Below are 23,999 nucleotides of genomic sequence, written 5' to 3'. Positions count from 1 at the left end.
GAAATCTCACGAGGTGACATTACTTTTTATTCCGTCATCGCCGCATTCGGCCGAGAGATGGCGTTGCGACTGACGACGGCTATCCCACGAAACGGTTCCTCCAAAATCCCGTAGGGGGAGCTGCAAAGTCTCTACGACTCGCGCGAGCGCCACCATTGAGTGAGCCATGAATTATTCTAGGAGGTCCATTTCCTTTATCACTGCGGAGGACGGAATGATTGCGGACTCTATAGCGGAAAAAGAGCTGGAAGCACAATCGAATTTTGTGCCTTCGTAACATAATTTAAAAAATAAATAAGTGGTTAGCGCTCTTATGGAAATATTATGCAGAGGATATGGGTAGTGAAAAGAACATCTTCCGCAGTTCATTATGGGGGCAAGTTCGTGCTCAGTATACAAAGGAATGCACATTCACGCACAGCATTAACACGTTTCACACATGAAGGTTGATATTAATGGAGTATTTCGACCCAGAAATACTCCATTTTACCAGTAAAGGAAGGAGGGTGGATGCCTTAGAAATTGGGGAGATATCTACAAATGGAAACCTGGTTAATGACATAACCCTTCCAACCCATCCCCCTTATTACTCATCACCCTCCCAAATCCCCCATCCCCACAACCCACTTGACAACTTTGTCCCCCCCCCCTGTTCTCCTCCAGTAATTACCAATCCCAGCTTGAAACCATACCTCCTCCCCCCCACATCAGCAACTATAGTATTTATAACCCTGCTCCCACCACATATTGTCTGTATTTGTTAATGGTGTAATATCCGAAACCAGTCATAAATATAAATTTTTGTAAACTTATGGAAAAAACATAGTGTCTTTCATTATTAATATGGAGCACTTCCACCACATACGTGCTTCAAGTTTCGATATAATTAATGAAGGCTGATGGTTGACGAATGAAGGCAAGCAATAGATGCTGGGAAAGCTAAGGCATCATTCACTCAGAATCGAAATTGGAATTTATTGAGAGAGTTGGGTGGATGGACGGGAAAAATAATTTGAACGAAAAAATTCTTCTTCGTTCATAATAACAATATAATAATTGCTACTTAAAATCTCCATAAGAAATACAATCGTAGTACTGCGCATATTGTAGAATATCGAAAAAAAATTTCAGAAATCCTGTCATAATTAAAATAAAACACGAAGTCTCTCTCCCACTTTTCATGATTTGATGACGTCATGTAAAGAAATTCTCGTACCTTAACAGGACGATTACGGAATGGAATAGACTCCCTGCAGAACTGTTTAAGCCCTACCCTAACAACGTAAGGATTTTCAAAAAAAGGTGTAGAGGATTAATATTGGACAATTAATATCACTGAATTTTAATACTTTCCAGTTTAAATTTGGTAATGTATTTCTCATTTGCTATATTTTTGTTTTTCTTTTTATTTTGTATAACCTGTTACCACCTGGCAAATAGCCAACTTGTAACTTGTACTATATAATAATAATAATTAGGTGTCTGGTCCATTTGATTGTTCAGGGAAAACCGCTCATTAGAATGTTAATAACCATGGGCAAGATCGTTATTTCGGAGGGATCCATGTTTGTCTGAGAAGTTTTCCGGTGCGCCGATTCAGCGGTTCGGTTTTCTTAAGAATCGGCAGAATTCGACTGTGATCCCCTTTGGGAAAAATTGGTGCATCGAGTCAAACTTATGAACCGGGTTTTTCGCCAAAAATAAAAGCTGGGACACATAATCACAGAGAATCTAATGTCATATGTTCCACAATTTTTTTAAAGGCCCGATCCAGGTTTCGACACTTTACACTACGGCATTGTAAAAGGTGACAAAAGCGCACCCGTTCGAACCACCACACCGGTTTTACTATCCCAAGAACTTTCAAACCAGCGATTTCTATCAAAATTCTTTTTTATTCGTCACTTGTAGTTCCCTATTCTCACGTTTAATGGCAGAAGTCTGATCAATCCCATTGGACACTGTAAAACTTATTGGAAAAAAGATTTAGTTGGAAATAAACGGTTCAGTCGAAAAAAAATGAGCCAGAAGAAAAAATAATGGCAGTAGAAAAAAATTTTCACTAGTAAAAAAAGCGTTCAGTCCACTGAATCGGTGCACCGAAGTCGGACACGGTTTTTATAGAATCGTGTACCGGTGTAAAATTTCCTTAGCGGCACAGAACTAATTCATTACTTTAAGCGGCCCCTTAGTGGTATGCGACACCTCTCAGTGAAAATGAATCTGACATCTGAATTATGTCGACAAGTGGCCTTTAGATATTCATCGAATACTTTTTAGCCTTGGTTATTAAGCTGGTGCAATAAATGGTGTCTTTGAAGAAACGCTTTTCAATTCTTCCGGGTGCGACCGCCTCCTCGAAATTTCTGGAATTCTGCCAATGTTAACAACACGAAATGACACGTGGCCCATACTCAGTGTCGAGGGGTAACGGAGAGGTGACCACCCGCTCGGTATAAAATTGTGACGTTATCAATCTATCCATCGAAATGGAGATTGCTGGAGAAGTAGACCACAGCTCGAGAAACGGAAAAAAAACATGGTTTGTTTATATTTAAAATACTATGGCAGTCAAAACTTTATTAAAATTGGTGAAGCGAGCCCATTCGTAGGCAGAAATTCATCATTTTTTTATATTTGGAACAACAATGCCTTGTTAAGTATCTAGAAATTCATCTACTGATCTTGTATTAGCTCTTCTTTGGATGGTTATTTTGCAATTTTCTTCCCCATCTGCTGGCTTTTCTGTGTATATATTCTCGTTTCCATCGCGAGGCTTGTTTAGATCAACGTCACGTTTTAATCTATGAATCATTATGGAGGCCCCCGCCGCCTTTGCTGCACCTGACCCACAGCGTCGCTTCAAAGTCGGCAAACAGACGCCCTTCAGATAAAACTGGAAACAAATGAGTCTCAGCGCGCCCCGTATTAACATGCCACTCGCGAGAGGAGACTGACGCCAAAGGAAACATCAAAGTCCCATTCCAACACTTGTTCTGCTTTAATATCCGCACACTGAGATGGAAAGGGAGAGAGAAAAAGGGAATTCAGTCGACAAAGTTTACTCTTAAGCGGAGGCGGTGGCGATCCATCGGGCTAACTTTTCCATTCATCCTTGCGTCATCCGTCTGACTTCACAAGGAAAATTTCTCCATAACATTTTCGACCGGCTTTATTTTCTTTAAAAATTTCATTTTCATCGTATTATTTGGTGAAGTATAATAATAATAATAAATGGACTAAAACATTTCTTTACCATTAAATCAAACAGTTCGATGCTGCATAAATCAATAGCATATGCCGGCAATAATTTAACACCATTAAATCTAAAAAATTGCACGACTAATGGAACAACCTACAAAAGAACCTTTCTGTTAAATAGAAAGGTAGAAATATGGGCCCCGAAGGAATTACATGGAAGACACATCCATGACCTCAATCAACCATATGTCAATAAAATCTCATCAAACAAATGGTTGTCATTGGGTGAACTTTATGGAGAATCCGAAGGGTTCATGATTGCAATACAAGACCAGGTTGTCCGCACTAAAAATTATGCGAAGTTCCTGGGTGATAAAAGTACAGATGACAAATGTAGAAGTTTTTCAGGTGCCAGAAACAATCCAACACCTTATACCGTACTTCTTAGAAAGCTTTTAAATTGTGTCATATTCAAAACTATGTGCTAAGAAAATGCCTAATGACATTGTGCCGGCCCACTTGTCACCCCTCCTCAATGTTAACCACCCCCCCCCCCCCCCAATCAATATCTCCCAACTCACGCCCGGATCCCAATAGTATGTGGCCTTCACAACTCAAACTACAAACCTTCACCTGACCTCCTTATTCACATTACCTACTTCCCTTCCCACCCAACTTGAAGTATAAAATGATATCTGGCTTGTTTGGAGATGGCAGTCTGGCTTGAAAATGACGTAGAACACGTCGAAACCGGTTACAGAATTTTAAAAGAAGTGTGAAAAGTATTAAGTGCCTTAATTTTATTTTAGAATGCATAGCTTCCACGAAGTAAATTCACCAACCATCAACTTAACATGCACAGTATTTGTTTTTGAAGGTGATCCCTCCAACAGGCAATAGCCAATTAGGGTGGTCCTTATTTTAAAATTTTTCGAATTTCTTTTGGGACACCCCCAGTTTTGTTCCATTTGGTGAGAAAATAAACCATGAAAATTATTTTTGCAATCGGATGCCGGGAAAACGTGCCGCATCGAACTTAAAGTTTTGAAATTTTGGTATTTTCGGGTGTTTTGCGGACATAAGTGAAGGTGATGTCACTCTCGGATTATTCTATCACTTTTTTGTCTTCTACAACGACTTGTTAGACAATTACAGAGTATCACCTCAAATTTCTTTCATTTCTGCCCTTTGGTTCCCGAGATATCGCAACGAGAGTGATCGCGCGCCATCCCAGTCAGACACTTTGGGTGGCACGCGGGTTGCATACCCTCAACATTAGTTGTTCATTCTCACTCGTCGTAAAAGCATTTATTTTTAGTTTATTTTCTCACCAAATGGAACAAAACTGGGGGGTGTCCCAAAATAAATTCGAAAACTTTAAAAATAAGGACCACCCTAATAGCCCATAGCCACTTTTCTCAAATGACCTTACGGTCTAAACGCATCGCACGCTACTGTATAAATTTGTAGAAATGTCCCATTTCTTTACTATTTAAGTCAAGAAGCCCTTCCACTACATCTCTCCTACCTCAGTTAATTTTACTTCCACAAGCCATTACGGACTCGGTCGATTCATTTTATCTTCATTCGTCGGCAGCGCCACATTTCGAAGGCTTCCGCGTTTGACTTCTAGTATAGTGTAACTGAGGACATATTGCTCTATATTAGCTTTTCCAATCACAACACGCAGAATGTATAGCAATGGAAGGCGCCCACGTTCCACCAACAGATCGCGTTCTAACTTCGCTTTGTGATATAAAATGAAATATAACGTGATACGCGCTCTTGCTCAAGCGTCCAATAAGCCACAGTAATCGAGATGTTTTCGATATAAAGTACTGGTATAACACCTAGCTTTATGTAACACGTGACACAAAAATACAGCGAAAATACGGGAATAGACCTCCATTCACATTTATAGAGATTCTTCTTCAGTTGATAGGGTCATGAACAAGGAGGATGTACATATCTGGAGGAGCTGTATTCGAGTTTTAAGAGTGGTCAGAATTCCGCCATCTTGGTTTGACAATTTTCGGACTAACTTAGTCTCAAACAGTGTACGTATATAATCAAATATTCTATTCCTTATATCGCCTCTGATTTATAAAATGAAAATGCAACAATTATATCTTGATTGTCGTCGGATTTTTCCGATCGTTCGTCATAGTACTGTGTATATTAAATTGTCCATATAGTCATATCGTGGTGATAATATATCGTCGTGAACATCCTTTCGTACTATTATTGCGGCCGATGCGCTGTCGTAATATTTCCATTGGCTGTGATCTTATTAATTACCAGTAGAAGTGCAGGGGAATGGATAATTTACAATTGTAAAATGTTATTTTCGGCTAAGCTAGTTGCATAGCGGAACCATGGTGATTGACAATAATTTTTCCATGAGGAAAGATATTCGATGCATATTTTCAAGAAGCTTTCCCATAATGATAGAAAAGAGGTTTACTGAGTTCGTTTGCGATTGTTTATTTTAACGTAGGAACGATCATGACCGAATATTTCACCAAATAGTTAGCATTGACTCTTATGAGATTATCAATGTTTTGGTCTAAGTGGCTTGTCCTACCCAAGCACCCCCATTCCTGCCACACTGCACTCAACGCTCGAAACCAGTGGTGCCCCCTCCAGTATATTTACAACCTCCTTAGTCGTGAAAGAGCGCGGGAGTGGCTACATTGCCATATCGTTTCATTAAGCTCGTCTTCCGGGTTGCATAAATATAGGGTTTTTTTCCTAATACTTTCTATCGATATTATCTAAAAAGTTAAGGCACATTTGAAATCTTAAAATCTTACTTCTTAAATCGTATATCTCAAAATTTAATTTTCCATCACAAAGCGACGTTTGAACGCGATCTCGTGATGACATTTGGGCATCTTCCCATTGACCTCTTCAGGCCCGTGGTACGCAAACGTGCCTCTCCACGTTTTTATCATTATAATCCTTCAAGTGTGAATTATTAACGATTAAACCCGCCGCTACATTTTTTTTGTACCTTGTAGTACGCGATTCTACCACTACACGCCGTGTGTGTTTTGTTTTGCATTCGTAAAAACACGAATGTTACTAAAGAGGATCCTCAAGTTTTCTTCAAATTGAGTTGTCACTCACCACGCATTTAAATGGGTTTAAAAAAAGTCACCACTCGCGTCGCTAACGGACAAACTGATCAGAGTTTCACGGGGAAATAAGGTATAATTAGGGGTGTTAACCGAAATTTATACAATTGATGATGTGATCTAATAACTGCATAAATTTTCAATGCCATTCCTAGCAATGACAAAGTACGTATGTATTATACGTATATGTCATTCTAGGAATTTGATTTGATTTGAGTAATGTCTTTTACCTGGCCCAGATGAGGCCACAATCCATTCTCCTCTCTCTGCCACAATCCAATCCTCTTCCTCTGGGCCAGAGCCATGGAATTTCCGTTGAATATCAAGTGGTGGCATACCATTTAGTGAAGACAAACTACCGTTGATAATGTTGTTTAAACAACGGAACGCGTCGTGGTCGAATAAATCCTATACAAATTCTGCAATTTCTCATTTAATTTTTAGGGGGAGGGAAGGGTGTGGAAGGAAGGGCGGAGAGAAACCCAGCGTCATTATTAGCCTGCTGACAAAGAAAGACTACAAAGGGACTTAACCTCCCATCCGACAGACTGTGTACTGCATTTAAAGTACCTTCCACAAGGCGCTCTGGCGGGGATCGGGTAGCCTCTGAAAAATCTCTGCCAAAGACGGGATTTGAAACCGATTCGTTTGGGTGGGAAGCCAGCACTCTAGTCACCACGTCTACCCGATCCCTATGCAGAAATATAAAGAAAAAATATACCGTGATAGTTTGAGAAAAAAATTCCGTCCCCCACAAGGGGTGTAAACCACCCCCGGAGAGGTAACGCCTATCGGCGGCATGCCACTTGTGTTGTTGACACGTTCTCTAACTATGCAATCGATTTCAAGTCAATTGGTTTAGTTTTAAAGAATCCGGACGTTACTATTGTTTCCAGTTTTAATGGCTGGACCACATCACCAATGGGCGTTGGAATTCAAGTGCTCCAGACCACTTATTCTGACAATAAATCGGAATGAAGTAGAAGATTCCGGTAGATGGAAGGGAAATATGAGTTTAGGCGAAAAATTAAATTCTCATCGTTCACATACTCTCTCGCCAGTTTCGAAGTATAAAATCTCGATAGTTTCGCCTACTTTTCATGAATTAGTGGCGTAATTGGAATTCTGGCTGAAACAAATGTATTCGAGAACATACTGGGGTGCAATTTTCGATTGAAATGTACGAAAAGATTTTGGCCACGATCTAATCAATAAACCCTGAAAATTTCAATTGGGATGCATAACTATTGATAGTGTAATCCGTCGACAAAGAAAACCGATTTAACGGGAGATATGCGTCCACTATAATTAGTAAATCATCGCCAATGTATGCTAATAATTCATCATTTTAAGCAAATACCTGCTGAAAAGAGGTCACATAGGGTGTGAATGAAAATAAAACAAGCCATATTTCAGAAGATTATTGGGGCTGTCTTTGGGTGGGATTATAGCTATGCGAATTTATCTGCCTCGACTGATTCCAAGGGCCGTGGTCTCATAGATTTAACTCTCGTGTCCCCAAAGCAGGTGACCTAAAATCAACTGTGCCGGTGAGTTTAAGGTATTACAGAGGTATTTCATTCTCTGAAGAGATTAAAAATGATCACCAGCATTGGCAGTTAGGACAAAGCTTATCCTTTAGACTTCCGATTTCGGTACTAAAACCCTCGAAGATAAGTCATATTGATGCGACTTTTTACCGTTTTCGTATCTCCTAACGAATGATAGATTACCTTCTGTTATCGGAGTCAATTTACATAATCCTTACTCAAGTACTTCACACCAGATTAATGGCTGTCAAAAACGCTTTTTCCATGCAAGGGAAAATGTTCAGCTAACTGAAAAACATGGCATTTAGAGGATATCCGACGCATTCAATTCAATGTAAACGAATTTTTCTATCATAAAGCACTGCTGATAGCAAGTGACTTTGTATTCAGCCACGCGCACGGTTGCAACTCTAGACCAAAGCTGAAATTCGTCTTTTAAAAATATTTGGCTTAGCCGGTATTCGAACCTGGATCTAAGGAAGGAAAGTAAAAAAAGATGAACATTTATTGTCGACTAGTTTCCATACAGGGGCATTCTTTGACTATAGTGGATTGTAAAGTTACTGGTATGATAAATGAAATTCCACAAGAAGAAGCACTAATGCCATTTCATTTGATACACTGCATCATCAATGATTTGTCAACACATCAAATGCATTGAAAGTAAAAGTTATTTTGTAGAAAACAAAGTTTTTATTTTACTTGGAATCTACAATGGAATTCCACTATGTAGAGGGTTCAACCATTTGGTGATGCTGGATCTCCCGATTCCTACTCAGGTATGCTTTCTGGGTAGGCTTTTTCAAGCTTGGTGTTTTATATGTATAGTAGCATACCTGACCGGCATTAGGGAGACCCAGGTTCGAATCCCGGTTAAAAAATATTATTTAACTTCCAACTTTGGTGCATATTTTATGGCATAGGCACTAAAGTATTTTATATGAATCGCGCAGTCAATAGCGTACCTCATTTTAAGATTTCTCCTCTAACTCATCACTTTCTCGCGTAGGAATTGCTAAGCATTTAATTCACATCAGAAGTCGAAAACTGGGACGACCTTCTGCGCTCAATTCTACGTTTTTCGAATTATTCGCTCGCCTCCGTCCTTAAGTCTTTCGGCTCATTTGTACAAGCCGTTTTTATTGGAGGGGCACAAATTCCTTATAATGTTACCATCCCTAATGACTTTTCATCTTTCTTAGGATCCAATTTCTCATAAAAAATGAAAAACGTCAACCGCAGCGGCGCTCTGTGGAATTCCTTTTTCCCTTCCCACTCCCTTCCACCTTTGGTCCCCATCCGAGTCTAATATTCCACCCCCACCCTCTACCCCTCACCGTCCAAATCATTTTTCCCAATTCCTATCTACTCGATCGATCACGACTATCGCTCACTTTATTTGCCTCCGATATCCTGCCGGGAAAATTGGTGTACACGCGGAGTTTTATTTTTCTTGAATATTCATATATTTTATTCTCCGCATAAATTGCTAGTCCTCCAGGCGATTCTTTTTAATGAAATGAATCACATCTTACTCTTCGGCGTATACGTTTGTCGGGAAATGGGAGACTGATGTGTGATTATTCCGTTGAAAAAGGCAACTTCCTCGGGACCCCATTTTTACTTTACAAACGCGGACCATTTCTGTAGCCCTTAGCTAGGAAGCGAACATGTAAACCTACTTAAGAGTGTATGAGTGATTAGAGTAATTAATTTGCGGTTAATATATTATCCGTTTCTGTTGCGACAGTATGTAGACATCTCTAACCACCGCTTGAAAAAAGGCGATAGTTATTAAAATTTACGTCCAAACTTGAGGAAATACTAATTAAAAAGACCTTTTGTTCTAAACTCTCTCACCAATGACTAATCAAAATTTTAACCCCTATTTTAAAGCAAAATCATCATTGTTTGTCATACAGATGAACAATATTGATATGAGACGATGATGTGAGATTTTTTAAAACTGACCTGATAATTTGTAGACATATAATAATCGCTAAAAGCCGTTCGAAGGAATAAGAAATTTTATTTAACCATCCTCCTGCTAAAATATTCAAGCCTTTTACTTTTGAGTGGCGAAAGGTAATTTGTAAAAAAAGGTCATTACGCTACTGGACCAAACGGAATGCTTTGGATTGAGTATCAGAGGGTTCGATAGTTGGGGACCTTTTCTATCAGATTATTAAAATCCCCTAAAAGAAATTCTGCGAAACCTTAAAAAAAAATAGGCTATAAGTTTTACTAACTGAAAAAGATGTCTAACCTCTCTCGTGATGCCCTTTTCTTGTGTTACATCGGATACATTACATTGGAGAAGAGTGAGAGCACTCCGATTCAATATACTGCACTTACGGAGTTGCTGGTCTTGTCCTAGATATGAAAGGTGTGCGTTTACTACGATAGTCGGTGCCCTTTCAATGTCATAAATTATGCTTTTATATTTCTAAGTTAACCTGCCTATTATAATAAAAGGATACTATCAAAAATACTATCAGGCTATTCATGAATCACACAAAACATGATAGATATATGAATGTGGAGTAAACCAAAAATAGGCTTTTATAGATAACTTCAGGCTTGACTTTGTGAAACCTTTCCATATTTGAAATAAAGGAATGAAACTTTGTTAGGTTCACTATTATATTAATATTGGCACGACCCCGGTTTCGTAACGTAGTCACCTGAAGATGTGAATACGTTACGAAACCCGGGTCGTGCCCATATTAATATAATAGTGAACCTTACTGAGTTTTATTCCTTGAAACCATAAAATTCGATGGCGATTGAAGAGAAGAGGTATCTAGGAAACCATTAACTTGAGGAAGTGAAGGAGCTGTGCTACACGTGTAGCAGTGACGTCATGGCAAAATAACAGTGCGCCAACGTACTTCCTTTAACTTTTTGTTAGAAGCGAAGAATTACTCTGGACGTTTTTTATTACAAATTATGATTTTCATTTTATTACAATTACAAAAAAAACATTTAATTACAAAATGTTTTTTTTGCTACAAATTTATGTTTTAAGAAATTTTGAGGCAACGAAATTCATGAAAGTGTTATTTCACTATTATTTTGTTTTTTAATCAGTGCCGGAATGGCGTTCCGGCGCGTTTCATCACCATGAAGTGCAACCGAAGGAGGAACTAGTCTGCAGAATAGCTTAACTGCGTTGAATTCGTAAAAAAGTGGCCTTAAAATAAATAGATTTGTAAGCATTGAAGTTACTATTAAATGTAGAACGTTGGGCTAAAATTTGGTGCATGCTTCTTCATGTATTGAGACAGGGATGATGATAGAAGTAGAGAAGTGAAGCTTGGAAGCTTTCGAAATGTGGTGTCAAAGAAGAACGATGAATTACAAATGGATTGATTGTGTAATTTCGAAGTTTTAAGAAGAGTAAGGGAATTCTTTTGAAAACCATGAGAATACCAAATGTAAAGCTCAATTTGCCACATCATGTGATGGAAATAATCGTTGATGTGCAAGTGAAAGAGAGTAATGGCAGAGGAAAGCCTCGAATGAGGTTGTGCATAGAGTATGTAATGAAGGGGTGCTAATGGGAAAAATTAAGTAATCCTTTAGGAGACGAGTTTATAGGAGAGCTGAGTGGAGGATTTTGGCATACCAATTTTTGGATTACTTAATCATAACGGTGATGATGATTTCCATGTGTCACTGTTGAATAATTTTTTGGTTACTTTTTCTCATTTCCCGATGTCCCACCCATGTCCATCGTATACTGGAAAAGAGCAGAAATTACAGTTATAAATGTATCAAAATTTATTTTAACCTGGTAAAAATTGGAGTACCTACTTCTGACCCGCATTAACGACTCTTTTAAGCTCTCCGATATTACAGATTAAATTAATGGTTCCTCGTGGGAAGGAATAATTACCTGACCGGCGACGAAGAATTGTTCCACAAAATCCATTTGCATTAAAATGCCGCAAAGTGAGTAGGAGTGAGGGGGGGAGAAAGACAAAAAATCGGCAATTTACGGCTTTTCGCCATTAAATCATGGTCGCGGACATGTTTTCCACGCTCTGTATGAACCCGCGTGAATGTTTATGAAATGGGACGAAATCTAAATTTTAAAAAAATACTACGATAATTATTCGTTTTTCAGCGTGTGGTTGGAGGTCCCTTTGGGACCGACTGCATGACACATTGCCCTAGAGGGTGTGTTAGCTGAAGCAGATGCAGGGAGGGAGGTTCTTCTGTAACAGACAGAGGGAGAGGTCATTTGCCCTACGCTGAAAATTGAGTTATCTGTCGGCTGACCACCATTTCTCTCTGCACAAAAACAATGGCGGCACGGGAAAATTCTATTAAACGCGAACCCAAGCGGGACCAAATGTTTTCAGAGCTGCAGTGGCTATGAAGTTAATTCGCGATGTAAATAGGGACCGTGACGTCGGGAAAAAATATTTCTCCAGTCTTTGAAGCAATTCTATGCGTTGAAGTGCTGAAAAAGATGCAAGGATGAAAATGTTTTGTGGACAAGCGTGGACAAATGCCTTAGAAATAAACGTCGCCATTTACGTAGGGCAGGAAGAGTTGCATGAAGATAATTGCTGTGCTTACAACGGGAACACGACGCTGATGGCAGTCACTCGAAATGAAATAAAAACGAAAAGGGTAGGATTTTTCCAGGATAATTAAAAATCTCATGAAAAACTGAATAATTTACATAAAACATAATATTCCATCAAAGTATCATCACTCTGTCCAAATTTATAAAATCGTATTTAATATTGTATACAATGCGTCGTGCTGAACTATTTATACATCCCTTATGTAAAGAAACATTACAATGGACTCGATTGAATTTCGTGGAGCTAAGTTGCGCTTCAAATCCTACAAAATTAAATTGCAGAGAGGGATTCGACATAAAATCCTTTGCCAACTGATTTCCCTCGGATTTTCCAGGCCATTGATTTCGTATCAATAGAAAATAATTATGGTTTTCCCAATTTTGCGATGAATAACAGTTAACGGAAGGTTTATTATATATTTAACGTGGAAATAACGATTAGCATTTGAGGGACTGAGAAGCCATGGAATACAAATGATTTTTTTCTCAACAGAGTTAGGTGAAGTTAATTGTTGGAAGAAATACACAAAAACTTGGTTGCCAAGGGAAACGAGTGAGTCTCTGTTCTGTGCTGACATCGAGTGGAAAATCAAATGCACTACTAATTATGTAATTGATCTCGTTTGTTTTCTTCACCTAATTTCTGTACCAAATTAAGTGTAGAAAAAATAAATCACTTGTACCCCTCGGCTCACCCACTCATTTCATTTTGAGCTCTTTGCATCATTGTCAAAAGACTGGCAGTTTGTCAACCTATCTTTTTTTAGAGGTAATTTTCAATATTTTTCACGTTAATTAGCATTATAAGAGCACTCACAGGCTGAAATAGTGACATCATCGTTTTACCTAACTTGAATGTAAAAAAATGTGATTATAGAAGATTTAGAGGTATTATATGTAGCTCCGTTCATTAGTAGTTCCATCGTCTGCGTGACATTATATCATTACTATAAGATTGAAGGTAGAAAGAGGCAGAATGGAGATGGGTTGAGGCTAAATGTTGCATAATTAGGAAGGAGCGAAATTTGATGTCAATCGATGAGAATAGGAATAGGCTAAGACTGATAAGACTCGGCGGGTAGGGCTGCCGGTAACTGTATTTGAAGGAGCTGTGAAAAGCCAAGATCGAATTCTCATTATAATTCATATTCTCATGGTCAAGTTCAAATTCCACTTAATTTCAAAACTTTATAAAACCTTTTTCAAAACTTAGAGTTTAATCTAATTAACCAGGAATCTCCACTTTTCTCTTTCCACCTTCAAATTTATTTGAGATAAAATGGTACAAAAATATGACAAGTGCAATCTATTTATTACCAGAGAAGCATTTATTGAGGTATTTGTTTTCGTGGTCGTTTTTTCACGAATTTATACAAACAGAATAAGCAAATAGAAAATATCTTTTAATTTTGTTCGCCAGAACAGCAAAATTTGTACGTCAGAGCTGCATTTTATTTCTTTTCACCAAATATCTCCGGGAATACAGTGGCTGAATGTTACCATAAATGCCAACCTACGCTTCAGGAAGCCGCAAGATAGGGTGAAACAAATGGTCATGTCTCCGCAAGTAATGCATATATGAACTCAGCATTTTATTAGTCACCAAGCGAAACATCTTTCATCATATGCTGAAAATTAAATCGAAAACATTGTCGAGCAGGGGACAATTGACCCGGATGTACTTGGAATACTTCTGTGTTGTAATCCGGGTTGGTTAACAAAATAAAGCCTGTATTTAACCAAGTTATTTTCACCTTGAACCTTTTAAACGAGTTATTCAATTTTTACTTTTCAAGTTACTTTCAATTTGCGATTTTGAAAATGCCCCCATCTGTCAACGCATTTGAATATTCCGATTACTTCAGAGATGAAAGCTGACCGCGGTGATTCACGCAGACGTGTGAATCTGGCATTCACTTCCGACTTGCACGTGTTACATTATTGGTGCACGAAAGAGTCTTGAAATATCCTCCTTTGATCGCATTTCATGCAGAATACACTGCGCCTCGATTTTCACAAAGAGTCGTCAAAAATGCGCCGAGGGTAACCAATGTCTATCTTTTAAAATAAATAGTTCCCATTCGTTAAAAGCGAGAGATTGGACCAAGTATGTAAATATTACCCTCCTCGGGATGTCAAAAACGTTTCTCCGAGTACAAAGCCAAAGCTTTTTACTCCGTCACTTTTGATGTAAAAATAAGCGAAGCAGAAAATAGTGTATGAAGCTAGGGATGAAGTCAGTTACTGCAGAAAAGCACGAATAACGTGGCGACCATAAAAAAAACCTTGTCTGTTCCCGTGCGTTATTTTATGTGGTTGCATGGCGCTCCAGATGAATATTTCATGTTGATTTTTTCGGAGTTAAAAAATGGAGTAACCTCCGAGTAATTAGCTGTCAAAGCGCTTTTCATAACAATTCCAATTTATAAAAATGTCCCCTCTTTGTATGACTAACCAAAGTTTTTGAATAATGTGTCCATCTAAGCTTCGCTGATCTACCTGTTAGGGATATAAAATTCACTTTGTACGCGCAGCACTTAATATTGACTAACATATATAAGGCTAGGCATTGTACCCACTCGTTCTGTTTGTCTTGATGAGGAACATTACTTGGTTTTTGTTTCACCATGAAGATACATAAAAGTATTGAAACAATGGTCTCTTTTAATAGATATTCAGCTGGAAGCGTATAAAGTGAATTATATTTCCCTACCAAAGTATTTCTCGCGATAAGGGGGGTTTGGTTCTTAGTCGGATATCCTAGGAGGATGGAGCTTATCTGAAGCCCCATCTCGTTAGCATAGCGCCCAACACACAAGAACACTCACCGTTCAATTACCACAACGGCAAGATAACCTGGGAAGTGAATTTGTACAGTCGCAGTGTAGATGGTCCGAAAAGCGTGTGATTCTTGGCGCTATTCCCGGTCGAGGTGGAATTTTTTGTCAAACAAGTATAATTAATAAGAATAAAAATTAAATAAAACAATTCATCAGATGCCACATATGGAGCATGGTTCTCTATAGAGGCGAGGCTTGGATGTTGACAGCAGCAGAGAAGTCAAGAGTGGAAGCATTCGAAATATGTTGCTACCGAAGAATGATGCAGATAAAATGTATCGACCATGTAAGTAACGTGGATTAGCTAAGAAGAATGGGTGAAAAGAGAAGTCTCCTGAAAACCTTGAGCAGAAGAAGGGACAACTTAGTTGGCCACATTATGGTGAAAACAGTCGTAACAGGACAGGTGGAAGGCAAGAAGGGCAAGGGACTGTCCCGAATGAGTTACATAGGACTGGTTAGAAAGGATGTAAAAGAGAAGAAATCCCTACGTCACCATGGAAAGGATAGCGGATAGGAGAGAGGAATGGAGAGCTGCGTCAAACCAATTCAAGTTATTTTATTACTTAGTTTCCATCATTATGACTGCTTTCACATTGGTTGCTCAACTTTTTTCTAATTTTATTACAGCATTAATTACTTTATAAAATTTAAATATGCACCCCTCTACTCAGCCGTCGAATTCTTTAAGTTATCGAAATAATCTGATGTTGCAACATTTTTGCATATCACCATTTCTTATGGAAGAAGAAAATTTGCGATTTTTTGATGAAAAATTTCTCCGGATGGGACTTCTTTTTACGGTATTTATTTATACATATCCCTGGTTGCCGTTATTGTTGTGTGTCGGGACACCGAAAGATGACTTGGGCCTCCAAACCTCGGGAGTGTACAGCGTCCCGTGTGAGTGCGGTCACGTTTACATTGGGGAAACTGGCCGCACAATCGAAAAACGTCTGACGGAGCATACAAGATACATACGTTTGGGAATATGTTTTATACGCTAAAGTCGGCGGTAGCGGAGCATTGATTTGACCTCGATCATAGGATAGACTTCAAAGTACGAAGGTTTTGTGCCGCACTAATAAGTATTGGGATAGAATTGTAAAGGAGGCAATTGCTATTAGCCTTGAGGAGAAGAGCTTAAACAAAGATATAGACTTACAACTGAGCAGTGCCTTGAATGCCATAATTAATCGCTACATCTGCACACAACAATAACGGCAACCATGGTTATGAATAAGTAAATAAATACCGTAAAAAAGTACCACTAAGAGTAAACCCCTAAAGACGATGGCAGACTAAGCCATTGAAACGTTGGGAGAATTAACCCAATACCACACCCAGTGGGAATCCCGAGAAATTTTTCATCAATCTATACGCCGGGAAAGCCTAAAATTTTACGTTGCGAATTTTTATTTACTCCCGAAAGATAGAAAGGAATATAAATCGCAAGAAGTATGAAGATGCTGCGATTTCGTACGTTCATATTTGAGGTCACAGGACTGAAGAGCGCGATAATTTATGTCTCAGGGAACTATCAATATTGCTTGAGGCGCAATATTACTACTGAACGGGGATGAATTATAGTTTTCCACGCAATTTATTTTATCGGCTTCGCCAGACTAGTTACGATGTCATTGACGCACATCATTACCAGTGATAGAATCATTCCCAGCTTAATTTCATTCGCTTATCTCTGATGAGGATGAAACTGGTTAGCATAAATCAATTTCGTAGAAAATGACTATTTTTTCACAATGTATAGTGATAAAAGTGTGCACCCCATTTGAGCCTTTGCATACGGGAAGCATTACTACGAAACTATTTTATAGAATGTCACAGACACGAATGTCATAGAAATAATTCAAATAGCTGTATTATTTGTCGCAACTCATCAATCTGACACGAATCAATCTGATCATCGAACAATATCTGACACGAATGTCACCAAAATTTTGCTGTAACTTAGACGATGGCCATGATTTATTGAAACCTTGCATAGTTTGATATAATTTTCTAATAAAGTATACGGTGTTAATTTTTTGATAACGGTGGTGTCAAGTTTTCTCAAACTACCGTCTCATAATTTAAAATCTCTATGAGATAGAAAGGATATGTGAGTGACGTATCAATATTGCTAGGAGTCGATATAAAATTTCAGGACACCACAGCTCATTCTAAAAATCGGATGGTGAAATAAATGGGAACCCTTGGTGACAAACTTTCACCCAGGATTACAAACCGCTACCTATAGCCCAGTAAATAAGGACGTCAGGCCGCGCCGTTGCCAGTAACCGGTAGTCCTCACAAAAATCTAGGGCCGCGTCTAACGTGGCGAGACCTCGTACTTTTCTTAGGGTCGTATGAATTTTTGAGACTCTGGCGCTACATATTTTTTGCGGATTAAAAACTTCCAGGCCTGAATAGGACTCCTGGAAATAAAGTATGGTTAAAACAGACCGTAACCAGCTGGAAACTTAAAGAATTTTCAACCTGTCGTAGACAATCAGCGCAGGTGATGTTCCATAGAAATTCTAAAATATTAGGAGTAACAGAGGTGAGCGAAAGCCAAAAGTTAAAACAAAGATCGCATTTACTGACACATTGCCGCGAATAAACATGGAATCATATAGTCTTATTTTTTATTTTATGCATTTCACGCTTTATTAAGATTTGAACGAGGTATTTTATTTTATTCTTGAAGGCGATAGGCGGCCTAAAAAGATCTCTATAAGTTGAAACTGCGCTAGGAAATCAAAATGCAAAAGCTGTAATCAATTCAAAACTACGGTAGCATTGGTTGGGATTTGAAATGTGAATCCATTTAAGACTCTAAGATTGATCAGATCTGACAAAGGACTCCATGCATTTTGGGTTATATTTAATTTGTTTCCATGTAACATGGAACTAGGGACGTGGGATAGTGAAAAGTAGAATTTAGGTTAATGATATGAAATTCCTAGGAGCAATAAAGATAATAAAAGAGACTGGGAAAGAAATACATTAGTCTAAAGTTTTGCGCTACAGAAAAATATGAATGATAAGGTGAAAAAGCAATAATTTAATGGTATGGAAATGTAAAGAGAATGCAGATTTTAAAAAATAATCTAAGTGCTGTACGTAAACGGAGCGAGAAGAAGGGGAAGACGTCGAATAGTCAAAATATTTAAGGAAGATCGTTCATATTGTTATGATTTGAGTCATATGCGTGTGAAAATCAATTCGTGCCTAAGAAAGTAATTGTAGGAAGAGTTGATTAGCTCTCGATGATTTTGAGCATGGAATATAATGTAACAAAGAAACATATTCTCTCTGCCGATATGAGTGAGTGTCTTGCGGCTTAAAATTACTACTTTTTCAAAGCTTTGAGAGGGCTGCGGTAGGGCTGCTCGTGTGATCATATTTGGGTCGTTTTTGATCTAATTGTCCACGATTCAATACAGTGATGATCACTTAAAGGTGGCAACGGCGTATAGAGTGCGCCAGTTAGTCTCAAATATTGAATTAATAGTGCTGTAGGTACTTAATAATAATGACTAATTATTCGTTATTTTGGGTTAAATTTGTGTAATTCTCGTATACAGTGAATAAAAATCAGCACATAATCCCAAAGAATGTCGTCTGATTAGCCTGAGACATTTTTTTTCGATGTTTAACCCCATCTTTTTTTCACTTTTCATCGAAAGAAATATTGTATGATAAATGAAATAGGTACATCGTTGGCTCGAGATTCACAAAGGCCAACGGTAATAGAGTGAAATGAAATGAGTGCGTCAGTACGTCTGCTCAGGGGTTAGCCCAGCGTATTCCCAGAAGTGCAATCACTCACCTCTTCCTGTGCGTTGAGGGAGTGAGGAAGGGAGAGGCGGAGGGCGGCTGCGATCTCTGCCCGGCAGAGACGCCCTCGTCCACCGCCAAAGCGATCCGCCGCTCACCCGCAGGCCAAAGGGGGTTGAAACCTTAAGCTGGAAGATAGTCGTCCTCGGCGGATCCGTATGGTGACAGGGGGTCACAGGACATTCGGGGGATGCTTCAGGGGTGGAGGGGGTTTGGAGGTGACTGCGGGGTCGAAGGGGTGATATGCAAAGGGAGGGATGGAAGAGGGTGGGAAAGATATATATTGGAAATGGATGTGCTCCTCTCCTCAATGTGACGGCATAACCTCTTGCAACCTCGGGCCGGGTCTATACATGAATGAGCGGATACATATGTGCGCGAGGATGAAAGGAGGAAAGGAAGATATCACCGCCGAAGAAGGAAGATCTCGACCCACAAAGAAGTGGAGAAGGAAGAGCGGAGTATTATGTGAACTAAGGGATGGAGTGACGGTGGGGAGAAATGTACCCGCGATTGGAACAAGAGACAGTCGCGTTTGAAAGAGCCTTGCGGACAAGAACTTCCTCTAATAGCAGCGACCAGACGATCGAACTGTCCTAATTGTCCTCTGTTATTTTTCTCTCGATGATGAAAGTATCAGAAAGATTGAATGCATGGGATGGGGTGTTTGAGGGGAAAGATGCACGGTCTGTTTGCAGTGATAGATTCACAATTGCGTATGGAGTAGTGAGGCGTTTTGATTTCCTCCTAAATCAGAAGCGGCTCGATGCAAGAGACTTTTCGTGATATGGAGGTCATCCTCCTCCCAAATTTCAACCACCCAATTTGAACGATACTGAGTGTGTTCTCGAAGGTGACCCTTGGGTCAATCCCTGATGATGCCTTGCACCTAAAGAGGGTGGTCTATAATCCCGCAATACCCTATTTGCGTTTTTCACCCGCGGGTATTATGGAAAAAAAGGGAATCCGGTCTATGTTATTACTTTTAACCAAGATTCTTCGGCTGAAATTGCGTTCAGTCAATGCGTAGTTGGAAAGGAGCAGTCCAATGAATAGATATCCAGCGCATATCTACCTTAGGGTGCTTCTTCCCTCAATAGTTCCTTTAAAAAAATTAATGTCCGGCACAGCACTCAGGGTTGCAGTTTGAAAAGAAAAGAATTATAGGGATTCATTTAATTTTCATCATTAATAAGGAGATGTATTGTCAATAAGTATTAATTGAGCCTCGGTAAAAAAAACCGTCTACTCATTTGAGTGGTGTGTTGGTGTTAAAAGAGGCCCTTTGGGGCCCAATACGGCCCCTCCTCACCTCAACTCCTCTTCTGTCTTTCAGTGGATAGGCGAAGCCCCTTCAATAGACGCCAAACAGACAACGCCCTACTCCCACGACTGATATCCTCTCTCCCCGTCTCCTACGCGGGGATCATCCGAGACTCCGGACCTCTTGTCACGCGCGACCGCGGCGCGGAGTCGCCCGGCTAATGGATGCTGCGTCTTCGGTGGGCTTATGGGGAGGGTGAGTAAAGGAGAGACTGTGTTGAAGAATCGAAGGCAAGCGTCTCTTTTATTTTTTTTTCGGCCTCTCGCTAAGCGAACGTTTGGGAGGCGAAGGCTTGTGTGTGCTTCACCGATTCACATTGATTACTCTCTCTCGGTGGATAGCCCTCGCACGATGAGGCAGAGATTACCGCAAGAAAGGAATCGGGGAGGAAAGAGAAGAGCTAAATTGTTTTCGTCCGTTGAGTGGGTGAATTTGAAGACTCGGAAGGAGCGGCGGAGGGAAGAAGCTATTCGCAGAATGTGAGCGAAGGAGAGGATATTGGGGGAGAGTTGAGCAAAAAAAATTCAAAGTAGAAGAATATGATTCCGAAATGTTTCGGGGCGGGAGTGAAGAGGACCGATGTTATTGCCTTTATCCGAGGTCTGGGGGAGGCTGAAATTGCATTCAGACGACCTGACTATGCGCAGTCCTCGATGCTGCGAGGAAAAACTCCTCTCCCGTATTGAGATATCCCGCTCCAATCCAAATCCAGCCGCCGCCTGCTTAGGAGGTTAGGGATATATATTTTTTCACGGCACTGTTTGAAAATTTGCGTGCAACGACAAAAATTAAAAATCACTTAAATTTTCGTCCCTATTTAAATCTTAGGAACGCTTGTTGCTGATTTCTCGATGAAGGAAAACAAAAATAGTCGTCCCGATTAGACCAGAGGGGATGAATCAATCTATAATCTCCACCTTCTTCGAGAATACGGATATATTTGGCGCAGTCCGCGGTACTGCACAGAAAAAAGTACTAGACTGTGTTGAGACATCTACTAAAAATCCTCCTCATAACGCCACCTTCTTAGGAGGTTCAGGGTATATTTTGCGCCAGCACAGCGTGAAGAGTTGCATTCAAAGAGAAAAAATAACTATTTAAATATTCATCTCGTTGTTAAAATTAGGGACACTGGCCCCTGATTACTCGGGAAACAAAAACGGTCATCTCGATTTACCTAGAAAGGCGAAAAGGCCTCTTTTGCAACTGGATCTCTCCTCACGTTGACTGTCGTCTCACATGTGCCGCCAAAATTGCATTGTCTCTCGGAGTGGAGCCAAGAGTGGGTTGTTGAGAGGTGAAGGGAGTGATTGTCGCGGCTAGGGCGATGGGGATATCGGCAGAAGTGTTAAATGTTGCTTTGGCGGCGCGGCCCTTGTATGCGTGTCGCCTCAAAGGGGACGAATTTCGGCAAGAATGCGACCGAGTGCGGTAGGAAGGCGAGAGTAGGAGGAGCGGAGTGGCTAGGGGGGTGCCGGCGGCAAGATAAGAGAGAAACGAGGAACATAAGATAGGAGAGCGAAAGGGAGAGATCCGCCGCCAACCCCTGGAGAGGACCTCGAGGCTTTTATGCGTGATAATACATATATGGATGAGTGCGGTGAAGTTTTCTTGCCCGGGGCCCCACCTCACTCTTGTGTGGGACCCAAAGACGAGGGGGGCGGGGCAGGGAAGATAATATGTGGAGCGATAAGGTGGCTAGAGTCGACACCTCCACACTAACCGAGTGCTTCGGTGGGCGGGGAGGAAGGGAGGAGGAGTGTGTTTTTGTGTAGGGAGGCTTTTGCAGTGATAAAGAGGAGGAACACGGTGGGGGAGGATAGAAGGAAGGCGATTAGGGGTGGAAACCTGTCCTTGGGCCTCGAATTCCCCCTTGAACGATTCACTCGACTTCGGCGATGTGCAAAAAAAATCCTTCACTTCACTCTGCACACCGGTTGCCCTCAAGTCTTCAAGTCCTCCAAAAGTCCTTTTCAACTCCACAATCTTGAAGCCCAAATTCTTGAGTCACTATATTTGCCGCTATGCACGGAGTGATTTCACAAATAGTCAAAACATTCCGGGAACTGACCCGTTGGATGTGTTCGTCGAGGTCCAGAGCGACGCGAGTGCCCTTCCCGGGGGTCGAAACGGACGCCTCATGGTTGATGATATATTGCCCACTCCTCACCACTTCCGAAAAATTGTTAGGCAAGAAGAGCCAAAGTAGCAGATAGCCTCTCGATGCAGCGTCTTCTCTGGAGGGAACTGAGACTCACGGAGGAAATCAAAGAGGCGCTCGCGACGTGTGTTTCCGTCGAAGGCGCGGGAATCAAGGCCGGAGGATTGATTGGCGGGGAGCGAAGGCGTGGCACGTGCGATGCGAGGGAAGGGGGAGACGTAAACAGGGCCGGCCAACAGGTCAGGGGCGGCGGTGGTGGTTATCAGGGCGTCCTCCGCGGTGCGGGCGACCCTTTCAAACTCCAACGGTGCGTCTTCATAACCTAAATATCTCGCGTCCCCACCGTACACCCTGCCCTTGACATGAAACCATCTCGGTATCTATCGGATGCGATACACAATCCTCAGGAGGATCACCACCGAAGTTACCTCCACACCACTGCTGGCAAATTTTACCGGAGGAAGAGAGGTCTACTTTCCTCGGCCACGCCTTATGCCGCCCGGCCAACGATCGGCCGGTGCGTTGAAGCGCGGCTCTCTCCGCGCTCGACGGAGATGATAGGAGCACCGGAGGGAGAGCAGAGATATGCGGGAGGACGAAGAGGCGGGAGATAGGCGTCGGCGCTACAGGGAAAGAGAAGAGAACGGCAGCAGCCTCACGGCCGTGTTGTCTGCGCGATGGACTCGCACCGAGTGTGCCGAAAGGGGAACGATATCCTCTCCCTCCCTTCATTCCCTTTACCCCTCCGGACACCCCTGGAATCGGCGGCGGCGGCGCAGGAGCCGGCCCTGTGCGATGCGAGTGTAGAGTGCCGCCCCTGACCACCGCCGCCCCTGAATAGTGTCCCCCTTTCCGACTTCTAATGTTATTACGCACTCTCACCGGTCTTAAGTGATTTTGACCTCAGGGAGAAGAGGGAGCTGTCTTCTCGGTCACTCGTCGCTCTTTATCAAATTTTGCTATGGTAGAGAATAGGGATATAAGTTCAAGCATTGCATAATAATAATGCATTACATTTAATTCTTAAATCACTGAGGACGTAGATGCAAATGATAGGATGGCACAATGTATATTTAATTATATTGTCTTATCACTTGGCTGTTAATCGAAGGGTCCGCAGTTCTTGTCCCGAGTAAAACCGTCGGACACCCCCAAAATAAAAATCCTCGAAGTGCGAGGTGGCCCAGGGAAAGGAACTGCCATCCCTACCCTTAATGCGTGATTAGCGCGCGCCTGTGACTAAGTTTCGGGTGAGCTCTACCTTCACCTACTCAAACCAACCTTCGCGTTTAATCACTAAGCAAAGAGCTACACAGGCTAATGAAAGAGAGAAAAAGATCGGGGAAGCT

The 23,999-nt window shown here is 40.9% G+C and overlaps 1 protein-coding gene across 1 annotated transcript in view; it reads right to left on the bottom strand.

The window, feature by feature from the left end:
* LOC124158853 (5-hydroxytryptamine receptor-like) overlaps positions 1-23,328 on the bottom strand; it is a 700,732-nt gene extending 677,404 nt beyond the window's left edge. Inside the window, exon 1 of the mRNA XM_046534230.1 lies at positions 19,158-23,328. The gene's annotated coding sequence lies outside the window, so the exon portion shown is untranslated. The remainder of the gene's footprint in view (positions 1-19,157) is intronic.
* Positions 23,329-23,999: the final 671 nt, after the last annotated feature.

Source organism: Ischnura elegans, chromosome 5 (genome assembly GCF_921293095.1).
Source record: "Ischnura elegans chromosome 5, ioIscEleg1.1, whole genome shotgun sequence".
Taxonomy (NCBI): Eukaryota; Metazoa; Arthropoda; class Insecta; order Odonata; family Coenagrionidae; genus Ischnura; species Ischnura elegans.
Note: the sequence above shows the minus strand (reverse complement) of the source record. Positions and strands in the feature narration are given on the sequence as shown.